The following is a 19,287-nucleotide window of genomic DNA, read 5'->3' on the forward strand; positions in this document are numbered from 1 at the left end:
GACATCAGTGCTTCGGGAGTCACTTGGAATGACATTTATTATCTTGAGATTGGCAGATCCAATTTGATTCCTGCAAGGCAAGGATTTGCAGTGCCTGGAGCATCTCTCTGCGAGACAGGCTGAGAGAGTCAGGGTTGTTCAGCCTGGAGAGGAGAAGGCTCTGGGGATGCATTAGAGCCCCTTCTACTGCCTCACGGGGCTCCAGGAGAGCTGGGGAAGGGCATGGAGTGATGGACAGGCAGGAATAGCATCAAACTGGAAGAGAGTAGGTTTAAATTGGATATTAAGAAGAAATTCTTCCCTGTAGGATGCTGAGGCTGTGGCTGCCCCACCCCTGAAGTGTCCAAGGCCAGGCTGGACAGGGCTTGGAGCAACCTGGGCTTCAAATGGGATGTGTCCCTGCCCATGGCAGGGGGTGGGATGAGGTGGGCTTTAAGGTCCATTCCAGCCCAAGCCATTCTGTGATTCTCTGATGGTTCTCCCTCCCTTGCTCTTGTGTGTGTGTCTTGTAGTCAGCTTTGGCTGTTCTGTGCCCTGTGAGGTTTCTTTTGTTTCTAATGAAGAATAGGAGAATACAAATCTTTCAGTTCTCTGTGGAGTAGCCCACTTGATCTTGGCCCCAGTGACCTGGCTGATTTTCTTGATCCTGTTAAAAGCATTAACTCATGTTATTAGGATTTAGAGAGAATCTAGGGAGAATTGTATTTAGAACCAAATTTTGGAAAGTTGCTGTTTCTCTTGGGCAACATCAGCAAAATGTTAGTTCTCAGTACCTTTTTAAAAGTTGTAGGAATTAGGTGTGACCTGTAGAGGAAAAACATTATCGGCACCATTTATTTGATTGTGAATCCCTTTTTTGTGCGCCCAAACCGTATTTTTGTCTATTCTTGCCTATTACTATAACATTTGGGGGTTTTCCTGCCAAACAGTGAGATAATCCCATTTCTAGGATGGGCTTTTTTACTTTTTTCCCCCTCTTGGTGAAGGAAAAGCAATGTGTGCATTTGAACTGTGCAACAATTAAGGATGCACCAAAAATGTATCTGGTTGAGCTAATATGTAACACTGAGCACTGTTGTGGAGTAACAGCTCTGTTATTGAAGCACAGCCATAAAAGTAGCACTGGAATTGGAAAGGCGTTTTCCTTCCAGTGATGAAAGGCTCCCCTGTAAAATCCTGAAATCTCTTCCCAGTTTGTAGGGTTTTTTCACACTGGACAGTCCTTTTGGTGGTGATGGAAACAACCAGAATAAAATACTGGATAGCAGATTGGCACTTCATTATAACCTCTTAAAATAATATTAACAACAAAAATTGCTTTTGGGATACTGTATTAATTCAGCTGAGAAATATTTATATACTTTATAGGCTGTTAAAGAAACATGTTTTCATGCATTTCAGAAGAGATTTTGAGCAAGCTGTGTTCAAATTTGATAAATGTGCCATTCTCCTCTGTTTGCAAATGCAAGTCTTTTCAATGTACTTTTTCATGCATTAGGTTTTTAATACTTACTTTTCCACACATGCCCTGGAGAAAAGCATGCAATCCACTGTTACTCTGAGGTAAACTGGATTTCAGTGTAGTCTGTTTCAAATTAAATGAAATTGTTTATTAGTTTTGCAGGTCTGGAGAGCAGAGAAACCCGTGGGTTTTCACTGAGCTGATGAGGGATATGTTAACCTATACATCCAAAAAGGACTGATGCTAATTGGGCTTTTCACTTTGATAAAGTCCTTGGTTTCAATGATGATACGCAGGTTAGCTGCATCTTTTAATTAACAAAAAAAAATTAAATTCCTCTGCTGGAATTCCCTAACTGGTGAGTGGTTTCTATATGCAAGTATGCTCTCTTGTGGTAAGCCATTTTATTGAATCCTTCACCAGTCTGAAAATGTAACAAATTCTATTTCAAACGATGATATTTTTAATCTATTATTTTTTTATCATGCCATTGTTTCCAGGGTTTACAGTGTGCCATACAATGGCAGTGCTCTGGATATGGAATATGTGACTGTACATATTTTGTAGTTCTGTTCAGTGCATTGAGTTAAAATCTGTGCTTGGGCAGCACGTGGCTTTCCTGGTGGCATCCATCTGGTGTGGAATGAATCACACAATGATTGTGTGATTCAGGGTGTGATACTTGTCCAGCCTCTAAACATCAGGTAGTAAAACCAGAGAGGATTCTAGTGCTGAAGCACCTTTATCAAATTCTAGTAACTGCATTTGTGCTTCTTGCAATAGCTAAGATGCTGTTTAATTGAATCTGAGTCTGGGAAATTCAGTTACTCTGAATCAGTTACTCTGGTTTTGCCCAATAACAAAGGGTATGGAAAAAAAAAGGCAAACCAGACTTTGCTGTGCTGTGGGTACTCCTGGGTGGTGTGACTGCCCAGGTGCATTTCTTTGCTCAGCCTTGCAGTTGGACTATAGAAATATACAGATAAATTAAAAAAACATAAAATCAAATACTTTCTCACTTGCCTCCTCTTAAAAACGTCAGAAAGACAGTTTTAGTCTTTATGATTAGCTTAATATCAGGGAAGTATAACTTAATAAATGGCTGAGATACTCGTAATCCTCTCTATATTTCTCATATGACAGCTGGGATTTCTATCTGGATTCTTTACTGGCTGAGTAATTTCCATATACATTTCTGTAGTGTTTTGCCTGGGGGCAAGGATAGCCGAATGTCAGCAAAAGCATGAGGTTATGTTCAAATGATCTCGGTCATGGAAGTCATGGATGCTTCCCTTTAAGAAAAATAAGGCTATAAAGAAGTATTTCAAAGAATGTTTTTTGAAGACCATGAAATTCATGGGATCCACTTAAACCCGGAAACACTGGGCACAATTCTTGTGAGCACAACTGCTGTTGACTTTTGTGGACGTTTGGCAGGCTGAGGACTCAAAGATCACATTCCCTTGGTCGCAGAGATGATGTGATGTGTGCCGCTGTGCATGAACATTTAATGTCAAAACAATCAATTATGCAGCAGGTGTGGGCTGCAGTGGAATGATCTCATTTGGCACAGAACTTGGATAATGTGTAGGAGAGCAGGAGATGGATGGGATAAGAGCATGCTGGAGTAATACCTTCCATTTGCTGGAGCTTAATTTAGTTGAGGAGATGAGCAGCGTTTTTAAAAGAAGTTTCTGTTGCATTCATGTTATTTCATTTGTTATTCTTTAATATCAGTTACAGTTTCATTCAATGAGAACTGAAAAGTGTGGCCCTGTCTTCCAGTTTTCTTCTGGTTTTATGTAACCTGGAAGAAACAGAGAGTTTAAAAGGTTCAGCATGTGACACGTTGACTCAGCCCTTCATAAGAGCTTAATAGACCCTGAGCAGGAACCTGTGCTAGAAGCTTAATATAAATATTTTATGGAGAAATGGAATCTTATTTAAGGGCAGAAGTTGGTTAAACAGCATCAGCAGTTTCAAACTGTAGAAGGCAGAGAGTAAACTGCACTGTTTACAGTGATAAATGTAGGAAGGTGTGAGGTATGAATCTAGAGTTTAAGATGATGCTGTGTCACTATGTTCAGACACAACCAGCTCGTGGTGCTGGTTTACCCCATGTTGTTGCACAGAACAGTTCTGTGCAGTCTGTTTTACCTGAAGCAGAGAATTAGTCTCAGTTGGAGGTTTGTTTTTTTTTTTTTCCACAAGGCTGGTTTTCTTTACTTAGCAGTCATCATCTCTCTTGCTGTGGACTTCAACTTTCAAGTTGTTTTTGTTTCCTACTGTCCTTCACATTTCTCTTTTCCTCCAAGTCCTCACCCACACTTCTCTTTTTCCTCTGATAGTTAAGAATCCCATTCAGAAACACTTCATCTGTCTTTGATATTGATTGAGCTTTCTGTGGTATATGTGTGTGTTAAAAATAAGATGGCAGAGTTTTTCTTCTGGTTCAGTAGGTTCTCTTCAAGCATTTATGCAACTGGGTGAGATTTTCTGTTTCTTTTTCTCACAGGAAAGTACTGATAATATAAGTAAAGAACAAGGCAACTGCACACGCAATTACATCAATTTAGAGCACAGAATTATGCATGTATTAAATAATAATAACAATAATAATTATATCTGTGTTTGAGATTGATGACTGTTCAGTGCTCAACTGCAATATTATTCCTTTTTTATTGTTCAGTTTTCTAGGCAGGCTGAATAACTCTAATCAGCCATGCAATGCCCACAGAGTTGACCAGCACCTTGCAGTGAGGCTGAGACCTAGAGATGTGTGAAAAGGCTCTTCTGGTTATCTTTGAAAGAGCAGGGCCACAAGTAGTTTGCATCCAATAAGGATGAGGATGCACAGTTTGTTAGGATGATGAGATGTTGCCCCTGTGATGGAAGAGCAAGAGAAATCAAAATGGTTTGGAGGATTTTAGGCTCTGCAGTAAGACTTCTGGAGGACACTGTTGACCATGAGTCTTGCTGCTCTCTGGGTCCGTTTCTGCTCTTTTCTTTGGCCTTTCCATGTTTTCTCTGCAGCTTCTCCCCATCTTTTCCTGTCCCAGTTGCTGTGCTCTGAACTCCCATTTCCCCTAAATTGGATGTGCTGTGGTGAGATTTCTTGTTTGTTGGTGGTGAATTAATGAAATCACATTTCAGAAGTCTGTAGAAACATCTGCCCCTGGATTGAGAAGTTCAGAATTTTAACCCACAGGATCAAAGTCTGGCAGTTGGAGGCGTTTGGAGCCAGATGCCATGCAGTGATGGTTCAGCAATCCAGCCTATAGACTGAACTGGCTGCCATGGCAGCCCTGTGAAAATAACTGCTGCTTTATTCCGCTCTTTTCCATTCTGTCTTGTTGCCAGTTCTTCCTTTAGTGTCCAGTGTTCAGTGTCTTGTATTGCTTTTTTATTTTATTGTTTTTTTTCTGGTAAGATTTTGAGCTCAACTCCTTATAGTGTGCATTCTTCTGTATCTAGAAGAATAAATCCAAGAGGATGGAGGAGAAACACCTTTCTGTGGCAGGTTAATGTATGAATTAATAGTAAGGATCACTGAACTTTGGGCAGAAGGTGAATCATATGGGAGTTGTATTGGTGCTGCAACTGAAGAAGTTTTAAGGTCCTATTTTAAATGAGTGATTTATCTTTACTCTCCATACTTATTTCTACTCTTCTAAAGGTGCAAAGAAATCCGTTATCCTTCTTTACCACAATGGATAAAGTTATTTCTGTGCTGGAAATAAACAGGCAATCACCAGGGCTGGAGACAGTTTTTCTTCTGGGTGGGTGATTTTCAAGTAATTAACTAATTCAGTCATATGCAGAATGCTGTTGTTCTTAACAGCCTTCTGAATTTTGTGCATGCTGGCGAGGTTTTCTGTACATGAACCTTGAAACAAATTTCAAAGCTATCAATTTTCATAGCCACATTTGTCAGTTTGGCAGCAGTTCATTCTGAGCTTGATGCTAAGCATGATTATTGTAAGTTATTAACTATGCTTACTGTAAATCACCCGAATCTGCCCAGCTCTGCTGGCAAGGTGGTGTGAGGCTCAGAGTGGTGCTGGTACATGTATTTATGACATATGCTACTGTTCAGAAATTACCTTTATCTTCAGGTTTTCAAGAAAAAGGATATAATTTGGTAGCGAGGATAATTTTAACAGTATTCCTGTCTTGTGAAGAAAATTACTGAGCATCTGGAGTTCCTAATATTTTATTTTTCATCCTTCAAAAAGAAGCTGTTTCTGTTCTCTGATCCTTAAAATCAATCCCTCAGCTGAAAAACATGTTGAAATAACAGGTTACTCTTGGTGTTTTGAGTAATGCTTAGAGGCTGCAGCGGGAGTCTGGCACCTTTTGCATTTGGTTGCTGCCTGAAAAAAAGCCCATCTCCCAGCCCAGCCTCTGCCCCAAAATGCTTAAATTGAAATATAATGGCAGTGGGTGTAGCTGGAGGAGCACAAGTCAAGGTGTGATGACTTGAATTTTAGTAGGCACCAAAAAAAAAAAAAAAAGGGAAAGGGGAGGAAGGTGAAGTAGAAGAGGAGGAAGGCCACGTGTGACTTTCCCAAAGGAAGATGTGTCAGGGCTCAGGATGCCCAGTGCAGAATCCCCGGCCAGGGGCTGCAGGAACCAGCTCCCACCGCTGGCTCCTGTGTCTGCAGAAGGTGAAATCACACGTGCAGTGCATGTTAGTGGCCCCTGGAGGTTTCTCTATTGATCTGTGTCTTAATAATGCATAATAGGCAATCAGAGCTCTCCTGATCTTTTCGGAGACACGCTGTCAGCAAGAGTCCTAAATCACCGTGCTGCTGGTGGCTGTGTCTGACCTGCCCTCCACAACACTCAGTACCTTTCACTTCCACTGGGACTGCTCCTGCCTCACCCAACAGAGGCTGCCTTGGCCTTTGGAACAATTACACATCATCATTCTGTGGTCTTTCAGCGAGGCAATATAGATCTGTGATTGATTAAAGAAATTATTTCAGAATAGAATCGGTACAGGTGTTCGTTCTGTTTTGTTTTATTTCTACAAGCATGAACAAAAGTGTTGGTTTAACATTATTGGCCAGTTTATCTGTTCTGCCCTGTTTAGGCTTTGCTCTCCTTTTGAAGGTCATTCTTTTGTAGAATGGCTTAGGATGGGATTTCTGGTTTAGATGCTCAGCTAATTAGGGTTTTGCAATTCTGATGTCGCCTCTGTCCCACGTATTGGAACATTGACTTTTAGCAATGCATATTCTTAAATCAATAGGATCTTTATTGATACTTGCTGGTGACATAGCTAAGTTTGGCAGCAAACTGCAGACATTGCAGTGGGTTTACTTAGAAAGCAAGAAAATGAGATTTCAGAATTATTTATTGTTGTTGGGCACCGTCTGCAATACTTGTCTCCTGGACTGCAGGAATTCATAATCACTGCTGTGAAATAAGTCTTTTACCCTTGGCCTTTGAGAGTATTTAACAGCACAGGCTAATAGAAATTGTTGTTATTGTGTTACTACTGTGTGTAAGTACTCATTGTGCAAATCCATTCTGATTTTGCATTTGACAACATCAGAAGTTAATTGGATTACCAAAATAATGCACCAGCAACAATGGCAGAGAATTCAGCTTATAGCAGTAGTGTAAGTTTGTCTGTTTGTATCATCTTGTGGCTATTCCCTTCTTTTTACCCCTTCTTTTCCCTAGAAAAGGCATAGTTTAGGCATGGTCATGACTTTTTCCCTGTGTTGGTTCTTTAATAATAAAAAAAAAGGGAAAAAAAAAGCAAAAGCTACTGGGGCGAAAACTCATTTAATTTGCTCAGGAAGTAGGAGAATTGCAGGCTATTTTGGATATTTTGAGTACAATGTTTAATGTTTTATTTATATCTAGCATAATAAATATGCTGACCAATAATAAGTCAGCAAAACTCAGTGTAGCTGAACTGTTCAAAATGAATCAGCTCTTATTTTTCCCTCTAACCTTGGGCAGGTGGCACACTGCTAGTGCTGTGGCTGGCCGGGTGGATACCCCTAAACCAGGATTATCTGAGGAGGACGAAGGCCAGAAGATGCCCAAGGACTGAGCTGAGGAGTCCAGAGACCTGCCTGGGCAAGGGTAGACCTGGGATGTAGGTGCCACATCCATGGCATGTCCTAGCCACAAAATTCCAGGCAGAATCAGGTCTTGCATCTTGTCTCCTGGTGAATCCGTGGCATTTAGTGCTGCTGATCCTGAGCAGGGAGGAGGAGGAGGAGGGTCAGCCCTGGTGAGCCTCAGGAGTGCTTCATTGGTTCTGAGGGGCAGAAATGAATTGTGAAAATGTGAAAACATGACATGGCTTAGCTGTGGTGTCTCCTGAAGGGTGGGATGAGGGAGCAGCATTTAGGGCTGGGCAGAAATGCCCAAGATAATTCGGGGTAAGTGTCCTGAGTGCAGTCTGGTTTCATCAGCACCCAGCTCTGAGCTGCTGCTGTGTCTAACATGTCTGGACGAGCTCATTGCTTGGTGCATCTCTACACCACAAAACTTTTTATTTGATGAAAATATACCCAGACTGTCTCCATACTCTCTGTTGGCACAGGGGCTGAATCACCTTGTCCTGGCCTCACACACCCTCTATGATTTCCTGGGCACGGGAGGAGATTTTAAACTGCTGAGTGCTCAAAGTCACCCTGAAGCCCCTGAGTTCCCCCATCCCAGCCAGGGCAGAACTGGAGGATGGAGGCTGAAGATCCCACAGTGATGAGCACATTTCACACAGCACCTCAGCCTTTGCTGACGGGCCAAGGATTGTTTTAATTTTTGAAATTTTGCTGGCTCTGTGCTAGGGCAAGATGGAGATGTGTGGTTTAGTTTTTTTTTCTCCTTAAAAAAAACCCCCACAAACCAAACCTTGGGCCCTGCAATGTTTCTGTTGAAATAAAATGTGTATATATATATAATTTCCAATTTATGAAGTCTGCTGATATAAGGAATTTAATAAAAATGCTGGCAGATGATTATCTATAGTCATGCTGTATAAACCTGGTTTGGGTGAGGTCTGGATCTTAGCAGTAGCAAAATACAAATCATTAGATGAAAATAGTTATAAAGTCTGGAAATTGACTTTTTGCTACTTTTTTATGATTTAATCTATTTATATAGAGAGACATGCTTTCTTTTCCAACTGGGATGAATCTTGATGAGAATACAAGTAAAAATAAAATGTATATTATCTGTATCTTTTTTTTATTTATGCTGAGGGAGAAGATACAAACCCTTTCGAAGATGAACCTGTTGTCTTTGTTCTCCCTCTGTGAAATCTGCGTTCCCTCTCATTTGCTTTATTTCTTGTGGCTGAATTCCCCGAGCGTGTGAACCTTCCTTTTCCTTAAAGGAGAGAAGCTTAAAGATAAAATGTGTTATGTGTGCCCACTAAACCTGATAAACTGATACTCCTTTCCTGATATAATTTCAGAGGGCGTAAGGGACGTATTCCCAAAGCTGTTAAAATCAACAGAAGTTCTGCAAACTTCAGTGCATTTTGGACCAGGCTGAAAGTGAAATGTGTCGCCGAGTATATCAGGGCAAGGTATTTTGTTCTCCTGCAGGATGTTTCCTTCCCTTGGTCATCCTGTGTTGTGCACTTGCTGCTTTGAAACGCTGCAGTGGGGCTTTTTCTCAGTCTGTGGTGGCCTAAGCCAGCAGATACTTCTTTTATCTCGGTATCTGAGAGCAGAGTGTGGCTTTAACATTGACAAGAAACACTTGGAGACAAAGACTGACCTTTTGAAAGTGATGAAAAGGAGACCCCAGGGAATCCCATTAGGAGCAGGGAAGGTGGATAACAGCTCCTTCCACCCAGCAAAGCTACAACATTCTGCTTATTCTTAGGGGACTTTGTCGCTGAAGCCGGTGTCTTTGGCCTTTTTCTTTCAGTTCAAAGCAGCCATCTGCGTCCTTTAATTTGAGTGGTAGATATTCAGTTATTTTTATCTGAATATATAAAGGCAAACTGTTGGGAGTTCTTATCTCAAAGACAAAGCGAAAGGCCGAGGGAAGTTCCCAGTTTCCCCCCGTGTAGTGGCTCTTCTTTCTCCCAGCCCTTGGATGCTGCAGGTGCTGCCAGGGTTGGTGGTGGCACTGACATTTCTCCTCGATGCCCAGCTGTCCCCTGGCACTGCTCAGAGCCGTGTATCCATCAACCTGCACCTGCTGCTGAGAGCTCAGTTGCACTTAGTTATTTTACAAATACATGCTGCTCTACCCCTAATACAAGATGTGAGATGTGTCTAGATGCTTTCTGGAAGGTTTGGATGAAAGAAATAGGAAGAGGAGGATAAGACTGCATTGTTTCAAGTGTTATTCCTCCACAGAGGCCTTTAATTGTATTTTCCTCATTATTTGTTTCTGTTTTAATTGGCCGGAATTTCGTGACTGTGAGATGGTGAGATCCTTGGATATGTTTCCTTCTTTTCCAGCTCAGTCTAGCGTATGTTCAAGTCTTTTAAATTAATTTCAAAATTATAAAATGGAAAACAATGTATTGTACCCTTTAGATAGATGCTGGCCATTTTCAGTAGCAGGACTGGAGATTTATTGTTTTTATTTTGCCCGATTAAAAAAGTATGAGTTCTGGGAGACCTTATGGAAGTTAGACAATAATTTCTCTGTCATTCCATGGCTGAAGACCTTGATGGGGATCATAATATTCACTTGTTCTGTTTACAAGAGTTCCTGATTTCAGAGCTTACAAGATGTGTCATTTGGGAATTTAGGCTTAGAGCTTTATAAATATTACTGGAGCTATCCCTAACTTTCAGTCTTCTAGTTAATGAAGTTGTGAAAGCACAAGGGAAAGAGATCCTTTCTGTATTAACTGTTTGATCTGATTGCAAGTCAGAGATCTTGCTACACATCTTTAATAAAATACCAAGAATTAAAGCAGTGATCAGCATTATTTGGATAACATTTCAGTTATGTCAAACATTAATATAAATAGTATTTTCTCTAAACAAACATATATAATTTATTTATATAGAAATATTATTAAAATAGTAATAAAACTGCATTTTCTTAGGTTTGACTGTAGTAATTTCAGATTATTGAAGTGCAGCAGGTCATAAAGTTGATACTTTTCTTTCTTCACCAAGATGGGAAGACAGAAAATTATCTTTTGTGCCGTAATTTTGCTTTCAGGTTCTGCATCCAGACTTGAGAATGAGAAAGTCCTCTTTTCAGAGGTTGAAAAATGTTGCAGGAAAATTATGGTTGCCTTTAAATTCTTCTTCTCATCATCCAGTGTAACGGGTGCATATTATTGCCAACACGGGATTGTGCAGAAATTGAAAAGATAAATTTGGATGTAAGGTTTTTCTGAAATACTTTCCTTCATTGAGAGAGTGGGAGAAATCTATGGTAGTTATCAAAATTTACTGCAATCATGCTTCTGTGTTTTATGTGTCTCCAAAGCAGAAAAGTAAATGAAAGGAGTCAAAAAGGATCTTTCAAAACTGTTGAAAATCTCTGCTCTCAGTGATGCCTTGGCTATTGTTTTAATTTGCTTTAGTTCTGTGATAGATCGTAACAGTGGGTGAGTAATTTACAAGAGCAACAAAGCCATCCCATTACTTCTTGGAAATAACAGAAATGAGCTTTTATTCTTAGACAAAGACAGTTTAATTGCAGTCAGCTCTCCTGCAAAACAGTTAAAAAAGTCAATCCAAAAAAAAATTTTTTTTTTTTTTTTTTTTTTTTTTCTTGGGGTTTTTAAGTGGAATGTAGCTCAGTGTCCTTACCTGCAGCTAGATGTGCAAATTGCTCTTTTAATGAAGACGCTTTGAACGCTGATCCTATTAACAGGAAATATGGGGGAGAAGCTTCTACCTGCCTGATCTTCTTGATTTGTGAACTGCCTGCTTTTACAGAGGCTGGGGCGGCTGCACAGCTGGCTTGGGTTCATATTTTAGGCCACTGAAGGTGTTTTCTTGGCAGGGACGAGGCTGCCAGAAATCATCTCTGTTGTTGCGGTCCCTGGAGGGTTTTCACATCACACAGCAGCTCCCTGAGCACATGGACGTGCCTGCTCACAGCACAGTGCCTGGGCGAGGAGCACAGCAGGGCAGACAGCAGGACACAGATACCTGGTGCTGATGGGTTTGAAAAGTGACTGTCACCAGCTGGAGCCTCTCTGATCCTGGGGATGTGCATTCCTGGAAAGCAACTGAAAGGGGAGATCCTGACTGCTGCCAATAAGTGCCAGCTGCCTTTAAACTTTGCCCTAAACCTTCTCCTCGAATGCACTCTGTGCCTGTGTAATATTTAACTGGCAGAGGGTGGGCTGACTGGCTGAAATATTAAATGGCTTGAGATGGTAATGCAGAAACCTTTAAACAATGGGAAAAAAAAAAAGCTTATTCGGTTTCTCTGGTACTCTCAAGTATTCACTTCTGTATCACCGTGACTGGCCTTGTTTTGGGCCGTGGGTTGCTCTCCTTCTTTTGAGGGCACAGAAGGGAGAGATGTTCACTGCAGGGATGAGTGAACTGACCATATTTTGGTGAGGTGCCGGTGACAAGGGTTTGCTGAGGAGACATCCTCAGTCTTGGGCCAGCAAATGCCATTAGTTAGGATTGGTACCTGTTCAGTGTGCAGCATTGTGCACTGTGTCTCTAACCACGCCAGTCTCCCCGTGGGAGCTCTGCATCTGACAGTGGGCACTTGGATTGGGCACTTGGAACTTGAAAATGCTCCCATTTCCTGGGAATTGAGGGAAACTGCATTTGGGAGTTTAATTCTCTGAAGACCTGAGAAAAAACAAAGCCTGTAACTCTGCTGCTGACTCTAGTCCCTTATCTCTGGTGTCCTGAGCCTGACTGTGTGTGCAGACCTGCTGCAACTCCAAGGTTACACACAGTGATTTCTTTCACATGTGTGGATACCTTGACACCTCCTCTACAGTGGTAGGTTTGAAAGAGCTCTCTAACCTCTCTATTTGTCACCCTTTCAAGGGAAACTCTTTTGGTTTCCCCGCATAACTTGTGAGATGCCTCAGGTTTGTGTCAATACTGCACTGTAGGACAGTGGGTGTAAATAAGATGGTGAGAACAGGAGCAGTTTCTGTAGTGTGTCCTTAAGAATCAGCAGGCCTACTGATACCTCAAGTACCATTTATTCTTGATTGGGGCATGCCGAGCTTGTCAGAGGAGCCATCTGCCACCTCATTCTGTGTGTATTTATTTATTTATTGCTAAGGAGAATCCCGACACCTCACATGGAAGAACTGTAAGGGGGATATGTTTTTTATTCAGCTTCCTGCAGAAGATCTTACAAAAAAAGGATGGTTTAACTTCTCTTGTTGATTTTTTCTCCTGATACTCTGCATCATGTTGTATTCCCTTTTATATTGTGTTCACTGACTGGTTTCTGGTTTCTGTCTTGATATTTGCTGCTGGAAGTGACATACAAAGAAGCTGTCATCACCAGCTGTGCAGAAGACATCTGAGAAAACCAACACTTAAGTGCTAAGAAGGAAATGAAAATGTCTTTTCTGCCCTGCTAAATATGACTTTTGGTACTGGTTTTTTTGCCATCTTTCTCACTTGGCTCAACATGCTTGGCTACTCTGAAAGAGAAACACTTTGCTGGCTGCCTCTTGTATGATCTCCAGGTGCAGGGGCCAGTGCCCAGTTCCCTGCAATGCAGAAATAAGTCAGCTGATTGCATTTCTGATGCCTTTTTGAAACCTGTAATCTTCAGGCTCTCCTCAGATTTAAGGCATATCAGGATAGGTTACTTCTGTGTCTAAATGGTTTAGATTGGAAAATAAATGTTCAGCCCTGATCCTGCATAATTTACTGTTCTCTTAAGAGGGGAGAATAGGAAGTAAGCTATTACCATAAAAAAATTTTACTGCAATTTTCTTCTGCATAAGCTTAAATTCTGTGTAGAGAGGTTGTCAATTAGTGTGCAGATTTTTTTAATTGGCTATAATAAAAAGCTAATTGGTGTTTTGCTTAAAGAGTGAATTAAGAAAGTGTTGCTATAGAAACTTTACATGTGTATAGTGCTGCTCTACATAACAGTAGATATAATAGTCTAATGACCTTTCTGAGCCAGCTGTAAAGTCAAAGAGAATGTGTTAAATTCAGGCTGGCTGCAGAGATCATTAAGGAGTTTGTGACTTCACCCATTTCATTGCCAGAAATTGGCTCTGGCATTGTCTCATAGAATGTTTCTCTTGACTCATGTCAAACCAGATAACAAATGCGGGTCTCAAAAGACCTGAACTTTTGTAAAATCCGAGTGCTCCGATGGTGAATGTGTAAACCGATCTGTAATCTGTCAAGCATAAAATGTACTACTGGGAAAAATTCATTTTCATAATCTGAGAAAATGTGATGATGGATCGAAAGTGGCAGCATCTAATCCAAGAGCTGCTGTATCCTTGTATCTCTCCCTCCTCTCCCTGCCCTCCCTACCCACTGCATTCTGAGCCTCGTGTGAAACACAGGAATTGCAGTTTTAAGTGAAGTGGGATTTCTGCTCTAATTTGCAATATTCTCTACTAGCAGGAGATACTGACCTTCTCAAATATAAACTTTGTTGAGGAGAGAATTATTTCTTCAGGATTTGTGTACAGGATTTTTTTTTTTCCTCAGGCTTCCCTACTGAAATTACTTCAGAGTCATTATCTGTACCTTGGCTAGCTGCATAAAAGTTATATATAGGTGGCATGGACAAAACTTTGGAAGCATATGATGAACATAGTCATTACTGCCAAGGAAGGCAGTCACTAATGAAATAAATGGCTCTGGCTGGTAAAACTGAAACATGACCTTTTATTTTCAGTTCCCTGATTCTGAATCTTCTTGTACTGTGTCAGCAAACAAATTGTTTTGCTCCTTTTTTAACTGTATATCTGGGAGGTGTAGGGGTGTGAGAACCTGCAGTTATTAGTCATGGTGGCAGAAAAAACTTAAAATGTTCTGCATGTCCAAATGTGAGAGACAGGACAAAACTACATGATGATGTTGCTTTGTGGCATCGTTCACTGTGGGGTTTTTTTTCTCACTGAATTTAAACTAAATAAGCAAAACAATCCCCATTCTGTGTCTGCTAAATTTGCCCCTGCACTTGTTCTTCAAACTGTGAAAACACAACCATGTTTGGGTGATTAGTGTATGATTTAACCTTTTTTTTCCCCCCCTTCTTTTCCTCTCCAGTAAATGCTTAGGAAAAAAAAAATCAGTCTTTTAAGTGGGTGAATTTAGGAGAATCTCTCAGAATTCAGTGGAATTATACAGACAGCTTCTTTCTGTACCTCTGGGTCAGGACTGAGTGGTGCCATAACTTAGCAGCTATTCTTCCCTTGATACACATGTGTAAGGCCTATTAGTGTTAATGCCTTTTTGAAATGCTTCCCTCATATATTCAGTATCTACTGCTGTGTCCAAACTCTGAAGTCTTACGAGTTGCATGGCATGTGACTGTCTCTAGAGCTTAATAGAAAGTTGGATTTAATCTCATAGTTCATCTTTTGAGCAGTAAAACTGTAAAAAAGATAAAATGTTATAACGTGAAGCTTTTATCTGAGACCTGTGAGCAAATAAGTTTTTTTTTCTGGTCCAAGGAAAAGGCTGGGTTTTTTGTTGGTTTTTTTCAGCTTCCCATTGTCTTGCCCAGTCAGACCATGAATGCAGCCCCATGTGCTTACAGGGGCTGTATAGTCTAGAGGTGTTGTTTTGCAGAAGAATTGTACAATATTGTCAAGGAAATGTGATTTTTTGGAACACAGTAAATCCATCCTTCAGTTTAAATTTTTGCTGCTTTGCTGCAGTTGGTTTTCAACGGCCTTTGTGAAGAGGTGACTGGGTTTTTGAAGAGCAAAACATGAATTTTCTTTAGGACTGGTATTTTTCTCTTAGTTTTACTTGCCTGTACAAAGCTCAAACCATCCCAATGTAACATTGCTATTCCTTCTTTCATTGTAAAATCAGTAAAATTTGTATTAAAGCCAAGTTTCTGGTAGGTGGAACTGCTGCTAGTTCAGTGTGTTACTTGTTTATTTGGATTAGTGCTGGTTGTGGTCCTACAAAATGGAGTAATGGAGGAGCTGGGTGGGTTCTGCATTCTGGACACTGATAAGAAGTCACAGAATCAATGAGGTTGGAAAAGACCTCTGAGGTCCAACACCAGTGGAGCTGAGTGCCACAGTCTTTCCTTAAACACTCATGGTGCATTTCTCTCTTTATTTATTTTTAATTACTTCTTTACTGATATTGGTTGTGTTTACAGAAAGTTATGACAGAACTTGGTTGCTATTGGTCCTTTCCCCCCTTTGTTTTATAATCTATGGAGTGCAGCAGTGGAAGCTTATTAGTGGAGCAATCTGTGGAATCTTTATAATAAGCCTTGATTACGACTGAATTTCAGTGATATGCACAGAGACTGTTTAAATATGTGCTGAACCACCTTGCTTTGCTTGAGGAGGGAACACACTGACAACTGAATTTCATTAAAGAAGGAGGGAGATTTAAATGGGTGATAATGAGGTTGCTGCTGGGAAATAGGTGAAAAATGGAATTTATCAGTGTTGTTTGTTTTTGTAATAAGAACACTTCCTGTTTAGTGATGGATAACAAAGGCAGTTGTTTATTGTCCAGTGTTTTGTAGTATAGCTGAAGTGGCACCACAAATCCCCTGCTGAGGAGTCAGCTGCTTAATGAAACAGACCTTGCTGGATACAAGGACATTGATTTTAACATTTTAGGCAGATATTTTGTTTCTCTAAATAAGAAAAAAATATTTCCTGAGTACCATCATGCTTCGAAATATGTTCTACTTTGCTGCTGTGTCAGGAAAATGCATCATCTATATATATATTTAGAATTTGTATCATTGCAAATGATCAGTTTTCTCTTTCAATGAGTGGTGTTATAAAATGTGATGTATTATTCCTCTTTTGCAGAGAATTAGTGTTGAGGCCAGATTGAAAATATGCCTTCATGACAAAGTCTCTACAAAGCTGATCCCATCTCGGCTTTAAGGTAAATTAAAAAAAAACAACTCTGCTAACTTTTCTTCTCATCGTGGTTGTTACTCAGCTTGGAAGAAATGTGAGGATATCATGTGCTGAGAATAAAGAAAGTATTTTAAGGAGTTAAGTTGCAAAACTTAAAATTTAGTCAAAATAAAGTGTAACCATAAGCCAGTAATTTGAGAATGGCTTCTGTAATTAAAAGAAATGACAGTAGCATGAATGCTTATGTCTTACATACTGCCTTGGCAACTGTCTGGTTTTGTCTGAAAATGGAATATGCATATGAAGGAGAGATCATTCTAATTGAATGGAGAATATGAAATTAAAAAGGCAACAAAGTATAAATAATTGAAAATCAAGTTGCAACTCTGAGCTTCTGTATGTCGGGAGCTCAGTTGCAAACAAAATTGTTAGAATGGTAAGTCACATTTTTCTTCCTCCTAATTTTCCTTTCATGGTACCAGACTCCTGGAATGGGGAGCGATGCAGTGAAAATGATGAAGGGGTAATTAAATATCTGTAGGAAAGTAAAAGCCAAACCAGAGACTAATTTTCAGCACACTACAGCTTTCATTATATATGTATATGCTTTGATTTCTCATGTATATGGAAAATGTATCCCCTAACTGCATATTTTTAGTCTTTCTCCTCCAGAATTTGACTTGCTGTGGTAAGCTTGTTTTGTTTGTCAAATCATTGCAGAAAAGAATTCTTTAAAAAACTTTACGAACACTTAGTTACCTGGGAGTACAGCTAAGTATTCTTCATCTCAACTAAGTGTCCTTTACTGTGGTTGTACCTCATTTGAATGTTTAGCACGTCCTGTTCATTCACTGAAATCACTCAGAATGGGAAATTTTCCGTGTTTGGAACTTGTTGATTCGATATGTCCTGCTGTGTCTGTGGATGAAGGCTCCAGTGAGGTTCTCAAAAAGTTTGATTTTCAACAACACTTGCCCCAAGTTTAACCAATGCAAGTGGGCATCACAGAAATCACCTGCTACTTCATATCCCAGTGTGGAGGTTGTGACACTGGCACAAGCCATAGACCCACATCCCAGTAAATTGGAAATATTCACTGTCAAGGTTTGTTCAGTTGTGTATTTGGTTTAAAGGCCCAGGATTTGCCCTTAAGTGTCAGATACTTCTAGAACCAAATCAGATTGAGTAATTGTTGGTTATTTGATGGCAACGTAAGGTGATACAAAAATGGACTGGAGCTGAAAGAGCTGTGTCTTCCCTTGTGTCCCCAGCATGGCTCTGCCACTTGCCCTGTGCCACTGGGGACACTTGGGGAGCTGAGTGAGACTGCTCTGGCTGGAGCCAGCCTGGGGCTGGGAGGAGAGGAATCTTCACCTTCACTTGCACTGCCCAGCTCTGCTGGGGCTGTAGGACAGTCCTGCTGGTGGACAATTCTCTCAGGAATTGAACCTGTGGCTTGTGAATGGCACAGAGACAACTGCTCCAGAGGTGGGGTTGTATTTGCACTGCCACTAAGGACTGGATTGGTACCTCCAGTGGTTGAAGTACTGCTTTGCTTCCCTGGAGTAAGTTAAAAATAGCACATTTCTGCTTCTGAGATCAATTGGTTTTTATTTATCTTGACATGGTTTAGAGCAGCACTTCTTCATGTTGAATGCCATTCTTTTGGGGTTAGAAAAACTGTCATCTGTTGCTTTATTGTTTTATAAACCCAAAGGGCAGTTTAGTATTGTCAGCATGAGATCATCATTGTCTAATAATATTAGCTGTCCATTAATGTCAACTTTGAAGGGAACCCTCTTCCTAATACCTTGCAATCGTGCTGTACCTTCCACTACAAAGCAATTATCTGAGTTGTGTGAACTGGCTAAAACCTATCTGCTATTAGAACTCAGAATGTTGCTTCTGCTTGGAAAGAAAGTCATGTTGTTTAACTTCCCTCCCCTTCATCCGTCTCGGAGAGTGGGAGCCTGTGTGAGGGAGAAAAGAAAGGAGCCTGATGGTGCTTAATGGCTGATGAATACAGCCAAGGATGCAGGAACAGTTGCCTGGCAACCTGGGAGGATGGGCTGAGGTCCCTTGTCACTGCATAAGGGTTGACACTGGCTCATCCCTTGAGCTCATGGAGACTGACTTCTGAGGGTTTGTGCACACTTTATCCTCAATATGTATCGTTGGCTGGGTTAGATTTGTATCTTACGGGTTTTGTCTCTGTCCATTTCATACTTCCAGAAAGAAACACAAGAGGAATAGAAGCAAATCAAGCGTTTTACTTCAAGGAAGAAAATGTGTGCTTCCTGTCCCGTGCACTTATCGTGCTTTCAGGATAAGAGCCGTGTCTAGGAAGAGAATTGCCTAAAAATTAAGAGCTCTTAGACCCTAATTCCTGGTGAAGTTCTTTTTTCTTAGTCCAGGACCCCTCTGAAAATTCTCATTAGTGCTAAAAGATGATGATCTGGGGTTGGTGTTACAATTGCAGCCTTGAGCAGAAGCCTTTCTGTGGTTAAACACAGCTCTGAAGTGGCACATTGCTTTGTTCCCCTTCTTACACAGAAATAATGCCAGGCTGTGAACACGCTGAGGGCTGTGACAGACATGACCTTGTACAAGTTGTTCTTAAACAATTCTAATGGATTTTGAACACGGATGTCAGCACGAGGGGTGGATCTCCCTTTGTGCTGTGGTGAGGTTGGACGTGGGTGATGTTTCCTTTGGGGTGTGGTGTTAATTTGGTGTTCCCCAGAAGCCTTTTTGGGAAAGTACACGGGCATTACCACAGAAAGGCTGTTGTCATCAATATGAATATTGATCCGGTAAATATTTTCCTTTGCTGTGG

At 40.7% G+C, this 19,287-nt stretch overlaps 1 long non-coding RNA gene across 1 annotated transcript in view; it reads left to right on the forward strand.

Moving 5' to 3' along the window:
* LOC136365367 (uncharacterized) overlaps positions 1-16,634 on the forward strand; it is a 105,981-nt gene extending 89,347 nt beyond the window's left edge. The window contains exon 3 of the long non-coding RNA XR_010744353.1: positions 16,398-16,634. This is a non-coding gene — a long non-coding RNA (uncharacterized lncRNA). The remainder of the gene's footprint in view (positions 1-16,397) is intronic.
* Positions 16,635-19,287: the final 2,653 nt, after the last annotated feature.

The sequence above is a fragment of the Sylvia atricapilla genome, chromosome 10, assembly GCF_009819655.1.
Source record: "Sylvia atricapilla isolate bSylAtr1 chromosome 10, bSylAtr1.pri, whole genome shotgun sequence".
Taxonomy (NCBI): domain Eukaryota; kingdom Metazoa; phylum Chordata; class Aves; order Passeriformes; family Sylviidae; genus Sylvia; species Sylvia atricapilla.